This window comes from Diospyros lotus, chromosome 10, assembly GCF_014633365.1.
Source record: "Diospyros lotus cultivar Yz01 chromosome 10, ASM1463336v1, whole genome shotgun sequence".
NCBI lineage: Eukaryota > Viridiplantae > Streptophyta > Magnoliopsida > Ericales > Ebenaceae > Diospyros > Diospyros lotus.
The window spans coordinates 31908890-31921498 of NC_068347.1; the positions used below are offsets into that span (position 1 = coordinate 31908890).

Genomic DNA, 12609 nt, shown 5'->3' on the forward strand with positions numbered 1-12609 from the left:
GAGAGATGAATATTTCTATGCATTATCTTGGTTTTGCACTTACCCCAAGATTTTATGATGTTAGTTACCTTGACATACTAGCACCTGGGGGAAATGCGAGGAGGACTCCTAATCTTGATAAGTTGTGATGGGTGTCATGGACGCTTTTGACAGAATAGCTGAAGATGCAAATGAGAAGAAACTTCTACATGAACAATTTGCAGCATTTCAAATGAAGAAAGACATCTTCAGCATGTCCATGGCTCAAATTGATGCTGTGACAAGGGACTCTATTGATTGGTGATCTACTTCTGCCTCTGAAACTCCTGATTTGGTAGAGGTAGCAAAAAAGGTTGTCGTAGCCAATAAGTAGTGTGAAGAGGAACAGGTTGAACAGTTCAAGGGCTGATAAATGGTTTTTATTCATTGCAATATTCGTCTTCAATTGCGGTTTTGTCAAAATTATGAAGTTGGACCTTATAGAAGATGGTATACTGATCCAGATGGATAATGATAACATAGAGGATTCTGTTACCAGATTGGAGGAGATGAGATGGAGTTCTCTAGATAGTGAATATGTTGAAATGCCAAATCAAGAGGAAGCTACACAAGATTACCCAAGACCTTTGCTTGCCGCCACATACAAGCCATCATCTAAGCTTGTGAAAGGAAGCAATTCTAAAGATAGGGGGAAAAAAAAGTAAATTATAAACAAGCTGGTTAGAGATTTGGGATTTAAGTCCTTTTATCATTGAGCTTTTGAGATGATTGATAGCTTTAAATTTGTTATGTTAACATTCAAAAGTAAATTATTATGGTTTTATGTAATTGCATACTTACTCTTAGTTAAATTGAACCTTACTTTCATTGGAATATCTTATGAATATAACAAAATTTTTCCTTCCAATTTTAGTAAATGTACCAATACATTATTCAAACAAACCACAAACAGTTTATTTGGTTTTATTGGTTCACAAAAAATTAATCATATTAGTTTTTGTCAAAAATACTAAATATCCCACAATTTTTAAAGATTTATTGATGCTGAAGCAAATTGTTTTATTTGTTTAGTTATGCCTAGTATACAAGTCATTAGGTTTTGGAAACTTACTAGGCTTTGGAACTTTTTTTATTATATTACCTTTCAAAAGTAGTCATCTAACTAGGATGTGCCTTCTAAAATAGATGGATTCCGAAGATTACAAGGGTTCCTTTGTGATCAAGGACTAGATCTAATTATTGCTGTAAACCTAAGTATAAATCATTAGAATTTATGACAAACAATATGATTTAGAGTTTTGCTCCAATAAGAATAGGAAGATAAAATTTTCACAACCGTCCTCGGCCCGTCGAAGAAACTACAGTCTACAGAAAAAGAGCACGAATTAAAATGTAAGGCACACAACATTGATTCCAACCGGGACCCGTGACTCTGGTTGCCAAGAAAATGCTTTGCCGGTGTATCAACACCCACAAAGCACGATTAACTAAGCCATCAATACCCTGGCCCTCATTGAATTGAAATTATCCATTTCAAGAAACAAAAACCTGTCACGCCCCCAAAATCAGAGGCCATGACCGGCACTACCCCTAAGAAGTCAAGACTCCAAAAGGGAATAGCAAGCATGCAATGAACATATACCTCTGACAAGCAAACATTTCAAATAAATTACAACAATATTGACATCATCTTTATACTGAAATTAAAGTGCCCTCTGGGCCAAAATCCTTCATATACTCACAATATTCAAATTTACAGATTCATATAAGAAAATAATTCAAACTTCCCCATAGCCAAAACCCATGAGGTGAGATGTACATAGTCGTGTGACTAGAGTATATGTAGTAAAATTGCTTATCACGATCTCTACCGTCAAAATTGATGTCAACCTACAAATTTGAAATATTAAGGGATAAGCCTACCACTAACTTAGTTAGGGGTAAAGAACATTATAGTAGAAGAAATATAAAATCAATGCATTAAGGAATATTCATCATGCCATGCCAAGTAGTAATAATTAAGATATTGTAGGAGATGACGAGTAACATGCACATTAGGAGTTAACCATTTAGAAACAAAATTCACATATTCTAACCTCTTGGTGCGGACTATTTCTACGCCATTAAGATCGTTCGACAACCTATCTCACTTCGTCTATAACATGGTTGCAAACTATCTCATGCCAACCAGGGTGAACTATCTCACACCTTAACGTATATGTGGTGCACAAACGACTAACTTTTACTTTAGTTAGCAATAGATGGTTCTAACTAGTTACTCCATTCAACACAGATTTTATGCTATCATTTAGTATTAACAAGTGTCACGTGCAATATCTCACAAATAAGTATCAACATTCACCGTCCACGATAACATGAATCATATTCTTCCCAAATACAACATTAAAGGAAATGCAATCATCCATAAGTGTCAATATGCACAAATCAGACAAGATGGATTCTACTTTCCCAAATGCAATTAAGAATTGCAACCGTGAATAGAATATATAGAATATTAGATGCTCGAAGATATGAATGCAATAATTACCACCATAATACAATTCACCTACTCACTGTGTTATGGAAAATTCGGGATTCCCTTAGGCGCCTCTTGGCTGTGGCACGTCAATATCACTAACAAGGTTATCAAATTACATGAGAATTAAATAAATACAAAATCAAGTCACCTAAAATTTGGACCAAACCAAGGGCTGCCAGCCATAACTGGCCAGCCCTAGTCCCAAACACATTGGACTAGCCCATGAGCCACCTGAGCCCCATCAACCTAGGCCAAACCCAAAAATAGCTTAACCAGCTACAACGGCGGCCATCGCTGGCTAAAGATTGCCACGATCAAAACCTACCATTAGAAACGTCAAGCCAAGGGGGTTAACAAACCAAAAAATGGAACAAATTTAATAGTTGGATTTACATAGATCTAATTTTTAAGTTTCGACCAGAACTTAAAACACGCTAGCAGCCGCTGCCAGCCATCGTGGCCATTGGTTTCCGACGATCGAAGGCAACCACTTGACACCCTTATCCCATCGACCAACATACCCAAAAACCAGCAAGATCCAACGGTCGAATTTCCATAGATCTAAGCCTGAACTTCCGACAAAACCCAAACCGCATGTATATACATATATATATATATATCATGGACCTATGCTGAAAATAAGCTGATAACACTAAAAGACTTACCTTTTTGTAGATCGAGGCTGTTTTCACAGAAAAATGCAGTTGGATTCAAGATCGAACGATTGGATTTTGCAAAAATCGATGATTTATAGTAGTGCTCTTGGAAGAGAATGAGAGAGAGAAAGAGTGAGAGAGATGAGAGTAATGGGAAGAACTGAAGAGGGGGGAGGAACGAAGCTGAGAGCCCTAGTGGCTTTATTATCGCATGGGCCTTCTCAAAAATAAGACCCAAAAGTTGGGCCTTACAATCTCACCCCTTTATTGAAAAATTCGTCCTTGAATTTTGGCTATAATCTAAGTGTCAAACAAATAGGGATACTTCTCCTTCACGGCGCCTTCTGATTCCCAGGTGGCCTCATCCTCTGTGTGATTTTTCCAAACCACTTTTACAGAGACAATATCCTTGTTTTGAAGCTTTCTTACTTGCCTATCAATGATGCGCTCTGGCTACTTCTCATAGCTAAGATCCCTATCAATTTGCACTATATCAATGGTTAATAGTTGAAGGACTTGGAATGGATCGGATTCATGCTTCCTCAACATTGACACATGGAACACCGGGTGTATATTCACAAAGTCGGGAGGAAGATCCAATCGATATGCTACAGCACCCACTTGGTCCAAAATTTCAAATGGACCAATGTATCTAGGGCTAAGCTTTCTTTTCTTGTCAAACCTCATCACCCCTTTCATTGATGACACCTTGAGATACAGTCTATCTCTGATAGCAAATTCTAAGGGACGTTTGCGACGATCTGCATAAGACTTTTGTCGACTCTAGGCTGCCAAACAACCTTTCTCTAATCAACCGAACTTGCTCCATAGTCTCATGGACTTTAGCCAGCCCAATTAATTGAACCTCGCCCACCTTGAACCATCTTACTAGAGTCCTACAATGCCTCCCGTAAAGTGTCTATATGGGGCCATCTGGATACTAGAGTGATAGTAGTTGTTATATGCGAACTCGACTAATGGTAGGTTTTTCTCCTAGTCACCACTAAAATCCATGACACACATTCTAAGCATGTCCTCCAACATTTGAATAGTTCATTCTGATTGCCCATCGGTCTAAGGATGGAATGTTGTGCTAAAGTGCAACTTTGTTCCTAATGCCTTTTGGAACTCTCTCCAAAACATAACAATAAACTGAGGCCTTGGATCAGAGATAATGGATAATAGAACACCGTGCAACCTAACGACATAATACCGTGTAACCTAACCACATAATCTAGGTATTTTTGGACATATTGCGGCACCGTGTAGTTGGTGTTTACAAGTATGAAGAGAGAACTCTTGGTCAATCTATCTACAACTACCCATATGGAGTTGCTACCTTTTCTAGATGTCGGTAATCCCATGACAAAAATCCATAGTAAGTCTCTCCCACTTCCACTTAGGAATCGATATCTTTTGAATCTCTCCACTTGGCTTCTGGTGTTTAGCCTTCACTTGCTTACACACTACACATTGACTCACGAACTTTGCCACATCCCTCTTCAATTTATTCCACCAATATAATGTTTTTACGTCCCGATACATCTTGTTTGCACCAGGGTGGTGTATGGTATATATCGAATGATGTGCCTCCCTCAGCACTCGTTGTCTCAGGCCATCCACATCAAGAACACATAGGTGCGCCCCACACCTCAACACCTTCAAAGTCCACCCTGAATTCCTTATAGCCTTGCCTTCCTAACTTTACCCTTACAAGCAACATCCATCAATTTAACCAAATATGGATCCCTAGACTAAGCTGCTTTAATCTCCTCAACCAAGGTGGAACGAAGTTGGACATGAGCCAAGACCACGTCTGTGTCACCCTACCCATCGACTTCCTACTTAGAGCGTCAACTACTACATTAGCTTTGTCCATGTGGTATAGTATAGTGCAATTGTAATCCTTAAGCAGATCCATCCATCTCCTCTGCCTTAAGTTTAGATCCTTCTGTTCAAATATAAATTTAAGACTCTTGTGGTCGTATAAATCTCACAAGTCTCACCGTATAGGTAATGTCGCCACAATTTAAGAGCAAACACCACCACTACCATCTTTAGATCATGGGGGTAGGATAGTTCTGTTCATGTCTCTTCAGCTGCCTAGAAGCATAGGCAATGATGCAGCCATGTTGCATCAAGACATTGTCATAGTCCATCAACTAAGGGAGGGCATTCAGGTAATAACAGAGAAGTAGTTGGGAATAGGGCACTATTGTAATAAGAGAAGTAGAAGTCGTTACAATTCAAATGTAAAATCAAATTGAGGCACCAAGGCTGGCTATATAAGCCAAGCCCACGGCCTAGTTGCGTATGAATGAGAAAATACAGATTTCATTTTCCCTCCCAATTCTGTTTCGATCTCTTTCTCTCTCAGTTCTCTCCCTCATCCCACAATTCTCACGTTTGCACTTCAATTCCCTGCAATTCTCCATTGAATTGCAAGAGAATTCCTTGTCAGAAAACAGAGTTCTGACAGACACAACCAAGTCCAATCCTTGAGGCGTTACAGAAGACAACATAGCCACCCTCCCCTAAAGGAAGGGCTAGCACCGGAGCTATAGTCAAGCTCTCCTTAAGTCTTAAGAAACTCTCCTCACAAGTATCAGACCACTCGAACTTGACATTCTTTTGAGTTAAACGGGTCAATGGAAAGGCTATCCTTGAGAAATCCTTTACAAAGCTACGTATTTCGCTAGATGAGGTAGGCCTAGTGCACTTTTCCACATCCTCAATTTTCTTAGGATCTATCATGATGCCCTCCTTGGACACCACATAGTCCAAAAATGCCACGTTATTCAACCAAAACTCACACTTCGAGAACCTAGTATATAGCTTATGTTCTCGCAAAATCTAAAGCACTACCTTGAGGTGCTGCCTGTGCTCCTCATGGCTCCTTAAGTAGATCAATATGTCATGGATAAACATAATGACAAAACGATCAAGGTACGATTTAAATACTCTGTTCATGAGGTCCATCAATGCCACCAAGGCATTCGTAAGGCTAAAGGACATCACTAAAAACTCATAATGGCGGTAACGAGTCCTAAAGGAAATCTTAGGGATGTCATCTCCCCTAATACGAAGCTAGTGATAACCCAATCTTAGGTCGATCTTTGAAAAACATTGAGCTCCTTACAACTGATCAAACATGTCATCTATGCAAGGTAATAGGTACTTGTTTCGAATAGTGGCCTTGTTCAACTGCCTATAGTCGATACAAAACCTCACGGATCCATCCTTCTTCACAAAGAGCACAGGTGCTCCCCCATGGCGAGATACTTGGGCGTATGAAACCCTTGTCTAAAAGGTCTTGGATTTGTACCTTAAATTCCTTTAGCTCACCTAGAGCCATACGGCACGGGGGTATTGAAATTGGTCAAGTCTCCAGAGCTAAATCTATACCGAACTCTATATCATTTTCCAAAGGTAGTCCCGGTAGATCTTCAGCAAATACATCCAGATACTCCCTCACTACAGGCACCTGCTGGGCTGCCCTAACTCACCCCTCAACTCGTGGATCTCTCGTACCATAGCTAGGAATGCCCAACACCCCTCATTCATCAATTGCCTCACCTCTAAAACGGATATAAGATTCTTAGTTACTGAGGGTTAGTCCCACTGAAGGCAAAATCGATCTCCATTAGGAGAGTCAAACCACACCTTATTTGGCCTACAATCTAAACTGACATGGCAAGAGACTAACCAATCCATCCTCAATATACTATCAAACCTCTTCTCTCCAAATAAGATCAAATCTGCTATTATGTCTCGCCCAACTACAGTGACCACACAACCTCGATACATTGTGTCCACTACCAAGGGTTTCTCTACAGGGGTGGCTACCATCATACGTCACTCTAGAGCGGAAGGTCTCTTACCCAGACGGGGGGCAAATTCTTGTGATACATATGAGTGTATGGACCCTAGGTCAAACAAGACCAAGGCATCAATATGGGAGATGGAAATCATACCTGTAATGACAGTATTGTTGGCCTTTGCATCATGAGGTGTCATGGCAAAGACGCTCGCATATCCCCCATTGTCACCTCCCGCTTGGCCACCCTGGCCTCTACCTCCCCGGCTTCTACCACTTGAGGATCATGGCAAAGGCATAATTGGAGCTTGTGTCTGAAGTAGCATCTTTGGAGTCACTCCATGCCCTACCTCCCGATGAGCATAGGGGAAATCCCTCCTAAGGTGGCCCATCTGACCACACCCGTAACAAACTCTAACCTGCCATTGGCACGGTCTACGATGAGACTGCATGCATGTAGGGCAAGATGGTGTTCCCCTACCACCTTGACCAACCCCTCTAAATCCTCCATGTTCCCTATCACCTCTGTCATGGAGTGGTAGTTGCCCCTGTCCACTAGGCCCTCCTCCTCTATGTTGTTGTTGCTGTAATTGTTGTTGAGGTCTCATCTTCTGTTGTTGCTGATTGCCACCTTCATATCCAGTGGCATCACTCCTTGTCTTTTTGCGTTGTTCTCTCTGGGCTCGCTCTTCCATAACACTCTTCTCTATCATCATGGCCCCATTCACTGCATTGGCATATGTGGGAAGGTGAGAAAGAACCATCACCCTATAAATGGGCCCCACCAAACCATTCACAAAACGTCGCACCCTATCTTGCTCGATGGCCACCAACATAGGAGCAAATTCTGACAAGTAAGTGAACTTGTGATCGTACTCCTCTACCGTCATGTCGAATGTTTGCTTCAACTCTTCAAACTCTCGAGCCTTGGCGCTCCTCACGGTCTCAGGGATGAACTGCTCCCTGAACTTGCTGCTAAACTCATCCCACCTTAGTGGTGGTGCACCTAGTGGTCTGGCTGCCTTCAAAAGCTTATACCAGGTGTACGCTGGGCCTTCCAACCGAAAGGCCGCACACTGAACCATCATTTGTTAGCTACAACCCAATGCCTCGCAAATCTTCTTGCACCTGCTCAAGAACTACTCTGGCTCCACCTTACTATTACTACTAATCCCGTAAAACCAAGGCGGGTCGCATTGCATGAACTCTGACAAGGGGACATCCACACCCTGATCTCGCTCATCTGGTATGGCCTGACCTTTGCCCTGTGATCCTAATCCACCCCCGGGCATCTCCAAACTCCTCAGCACCTCACTCACCGCTACCTGGATAATGTCATTTATGGACTGTGGTAAGCTAGAAGATCCACCTGCCCCTTCGGTGTTTTGGTGGACCACTGAATTCCGATCACCATGGGGTTGTTCAGCAATGTCCCTACGTGGTCGCCTTCCATGGGCACCCCAAGAAAGTACAGGCAAGGCAAAAGTAGCCTGTCCTCTCCCACGACCACGACTACCACCACGTCCACGTGTCTAGCTAGCCCCTCCTCGAGTCTTAGGAGGCATGATTTTCCTGTATGCAAAATTTAGACTGTCTTATACGAAACAAAATAATATGCCAAATAAAATAGAACTTCACATACACATTTTTTATGATACGCATAAGGGACCTAGAGTTCTTAGTAGAGCAAGGTCGTGAATATGTCACGGCTCATATTCATACCTATCCTGCCAAAAACTTACTCCAGGCTACAGTGTATGCAATACAATGCATGCAAAAGTGTTTAACCCCTTATTCATGCACCCACGTGTCATATCATTTCCATTTTATTTCCCAAAGTTCTAAAGCCTAAGCTACATTACCAACTTTGTCACGCCCCAAAATCCAGGGGCCGTGACCAACCCCCTAAGAAGCTGAAGACTCCAAGAGGGGATAACAAGCCTACAATGAACATATACCTCTGACATGCAAACATTTCAAATAAATTACAACAATATTGCCATCATCATTATACTAAAATTGAAGTGCCCTATGGGCCAAAATCCTTCATATACTCACAATATTCAAATTTACAAATTCATATAGGAAAGTAACTCAAACTTCCCCATGCCCAAAACTATGAGGTGAGATGTACATGTTGTAGCCAAAGCGTGACTATGGTATATGTAGTAGAATCGCTTACCATGATCCCTACCGTCAAAATTAATGCCAACCTACAAATCTAAAATATTAAGGGGTAAGCCTAGTGAGTAAGGGGTAAAAAGTATTATAATGGGGGGAAATATAGAATCAATGCATCAAGAAATATTCATCATGCCATGCCAAGTGGTAATTAATACATTATAGGAGATGACAAGTAACATGCACATTAGGAGTTAACCATTTAGAGCCAAAATTCACATATTCCAACCTCTTGGTGCAGACTACTCTACGCCACCAAAATCCACTTCGATAGACTATCTCATGCCGGATATAACATGGTTGCGAACTATCTCATGCCAACCAGGGTGGACTATCGCACACCCTAATGTATATGTGATGTACCAATGGCTAACTTTTACTATAGTTAGCAATATAGGGTTCTAACTAGTTACTCCATTTAACATACATTTTATGCTATCATTTAGTATTAACAAGTGCCACACGCAATATCTCACAAATAAGTATCAACATTTACCGTCCACGATAACATGAATCATATTCTTCCCAAATGCAACATTAAAGGAAATGCAATAATCCATAAGTGTCAATATGCACAGATCATAAAAGATGGATTCTACTTTCCCAGATGCAATTAAGAATTGAAACCGTGAATAGAATATATAGAATATCGGATGCTCAGAGATATGAATGCAACAATTACCACCATAATATAATTCACCCACTCACTGTGTTATGGAAGATTCGGGATTCGCTCAAGCACCTCTTAGCTGGGGCACATCAATGTCACCTAACAAAATTATCAAATTACACGAGAATTAAATAAATACAAAATCAAGTCACCTAAAATTTGGACCCACCCTAAACCCAAGGGCAGCCACAACTGGCCAGCCCCAGTCCCAAACACATTGGACTAGCCCATGAACCACCTGAGCCCCGCCAACCTAGGCCAAACCCAAAAACAGCCTAACCAGCCACAACCGCCGCCACCAGCGGCCACCGGCGACCATCGTCGGCCGAAGATTCCCCCGATCAGAACCTACCATTAGAAACGCCAAGTCAAGGGAGTTAACATACCAAAAAATGGGACAGATTTAACGGTTGAATTTACATAGATCTAATCTTTAATTTTCGGCAGAACTGAAAACACACTGGCAGCCGCCGCCGGCCACCGTGGCCGGTGGTTTCGGCGATCGGAGGCAACCACCCGACACCCTTATCCCATCGACCAACATACCCAAAAACTAGCAAGATCCAACGGCCGAATTTCCATAAATCTAAGCCTGAACTTCCGGCAAAACCCAAACCGCGCGTATATACATATATATATCATGCACCTATGTTGAAAATAAGGCTGATAACACTAAAAGACTTACCTTCTTGTAGATCGGGGCTGCTTTCACGGTGAAAATGCGGTTGGATTTCGCAAAAATCGGTGACTTACAGCAGTGCTCTTGGAAGAGAATGAGAGAGAGCGAGTAATGGGAAGAACAGAAGAGAGGGGAGGAAGGAAGCTGAGAGCGTGGCTTTTTTGTCACGTGGGCTTGGCTCCCCTTGGGCCTTCTCAAAAATAAGGCCCAAAATTTGGGCCTTACAAAACCAATCAAGAAACAGCAGCCACTAGACTAGAGCGAAACTCGCGGAATCTTCTTACTCTCGGGCCTTTGCCAAGTTTTCTCGGCAACCAAACGGAATAGAACAATAACAATCGCTGCAAACATAAGAAAAGAACAGAAAATTACCGGTTTCAAGAAAGAAAAACAACAGACGCCCCTCAAGCAAAACTGACAGAATTTTCCTACTCTTTGATAAGCTTTCTCGGGAACCAAACGGAATAGATACAATGATAGTCAAGGCAGTCATAAGAAAAATAGTAAACATTAATCAGAAGGGGGGAAAAGGGTTCAGTGATACCTCTCCTTGGCGTGGTTCCATGAAGAAGCTAGCTTAGCTTGGCAGAAGATCAAGCGTTAATCAGAGAGAGAGATGAGGAGCCGCAAGACAAGGGTCTTCCAGTCAAAGACAGCTAGTGTGGAAATAAATGGAGCTTTACCAAAAAAGAAAATCCCCATTAGGTCCCACTAATGGGAATTTGCGCCTTAGACATAGATGGTCACATAATTCTTTTTTAGTTAGCAATTACTTTATGATTATCTAAAATTTGTCTTTTTATTACACTGTCTCTATTTAGCTGTCATTTGTCTTATGAATCTTTTTTTCTTTTTTTCAAATATACTTGGTGACAAACACGTATTTGGTATTGCTATGCTGTGGGTATTATATTGTGTTATATTTTATTGTGAAAATAGTATTAGACAATTAGGCGAGAAGTTTATATTTTATGAAAAATTATGCTTCATTATTTTTATTTTAAAATAACTTAATTTGTTTTTTTAGAAGAAGTAATTATGGTTTAAAAGTAAAATAATGCTATTGATACACCTTGAACTACAGAAAGATGTACCAATGACAAAAATATCTCTCATGAGACGCGTGAAGCACACGAAAATGAGAATTATTTTTGTCATAATATCTCATTATGTAGTCCAAAATGTACAAAAATGATACACATCTAACATGATTCTTAAAAATAATATCTTACTTTATCAAATCCTGTTCATAATACTTAGGATGGTAATCTCTAAAAGAAAGTGGCCTGGAGGCATTTTGGTAATTTTGGTTCCTATCTTGAGGGTATTTTGGTAATTGTAGAAATTGGGGTATTATTGTAATTCATCAAAAGTTTTTGGCTGTATGTGCAAATTTTCAAAGATCGCTAGGGCGCTAGTATAAATGATAGAAATATGTTGGATAAAATTAAGAACTAACAAGTTGGCCACTTAAGGACATACAAAAGCAATGTGAACACCACAAAATTCAAAATAATTACAGTACTTGTCATCAGTTTTCTTTTTATACAAGGGATAATAGTTACAATCTTAGGCCATGATTGGTTTATGTATCTTTATTGGCACTCAAATGACTTTTGATTGGCTAACTTAGATGAAAACTTATCACCTTATAATGATAAAAAAAAATATCATCAAAAAATTATAAAATATCTCTTAATCATTAAACCTTGAATTTAATAGAATTTTGGCCAAGATTCGACCTAATCTGACACTGTAGAAGACAAGAAAACTCTTAGTTGGCAGATTTAGATAGTGATATCAATAGAATTATTATGTTGACTACGTCAGATAATATAATAATTGTTCGATACGGACAATTTGAGATAAGGGACATAGGCCCCATAAAGTGGTGTGGTCTACACACTATCCCTTGCTAGTCCGCGTTTGATAACATATCAACTCTTGTGATATTAAATGGGTATATATAGAAGTTGGAGTCTAAACTAAAAGATAAAATTATGAGTGAAATGAAATGTTTTTGAGATAAATTAATAAAGGGCTTTAAAAGATAATATCAAAAAAGTTATAGGAAGGATTCTAAGGGAC

The 12609-nt window shown here is 40.3% G+C and overlaps 1 long non-coding RNA gene across 1 annotated transcript; it reads right to left on the reverse strand.

Moving 5' to 3' along the window:
* Positions 1 to 1622: 1622 nt before the first annotated feature.
* LOC127812199 (uncharacterized) lies at positions 1623 to 10710 on the reverse strand. Its single transcript, XR_008025836.1, has 3 exons — positions 10528 to 10710; positions 9881 to 9941; positions 1623 to 1869 (listed from the first exon to the last, which is right to left on the reverse strand). It is a non-coding gene; the product is annotated as an uncharacterized LOC127812199 (long non-coding RNA).
* Between the last annotated feature and the right edge of the window lie 1899 nt (positions 10711 to 12609).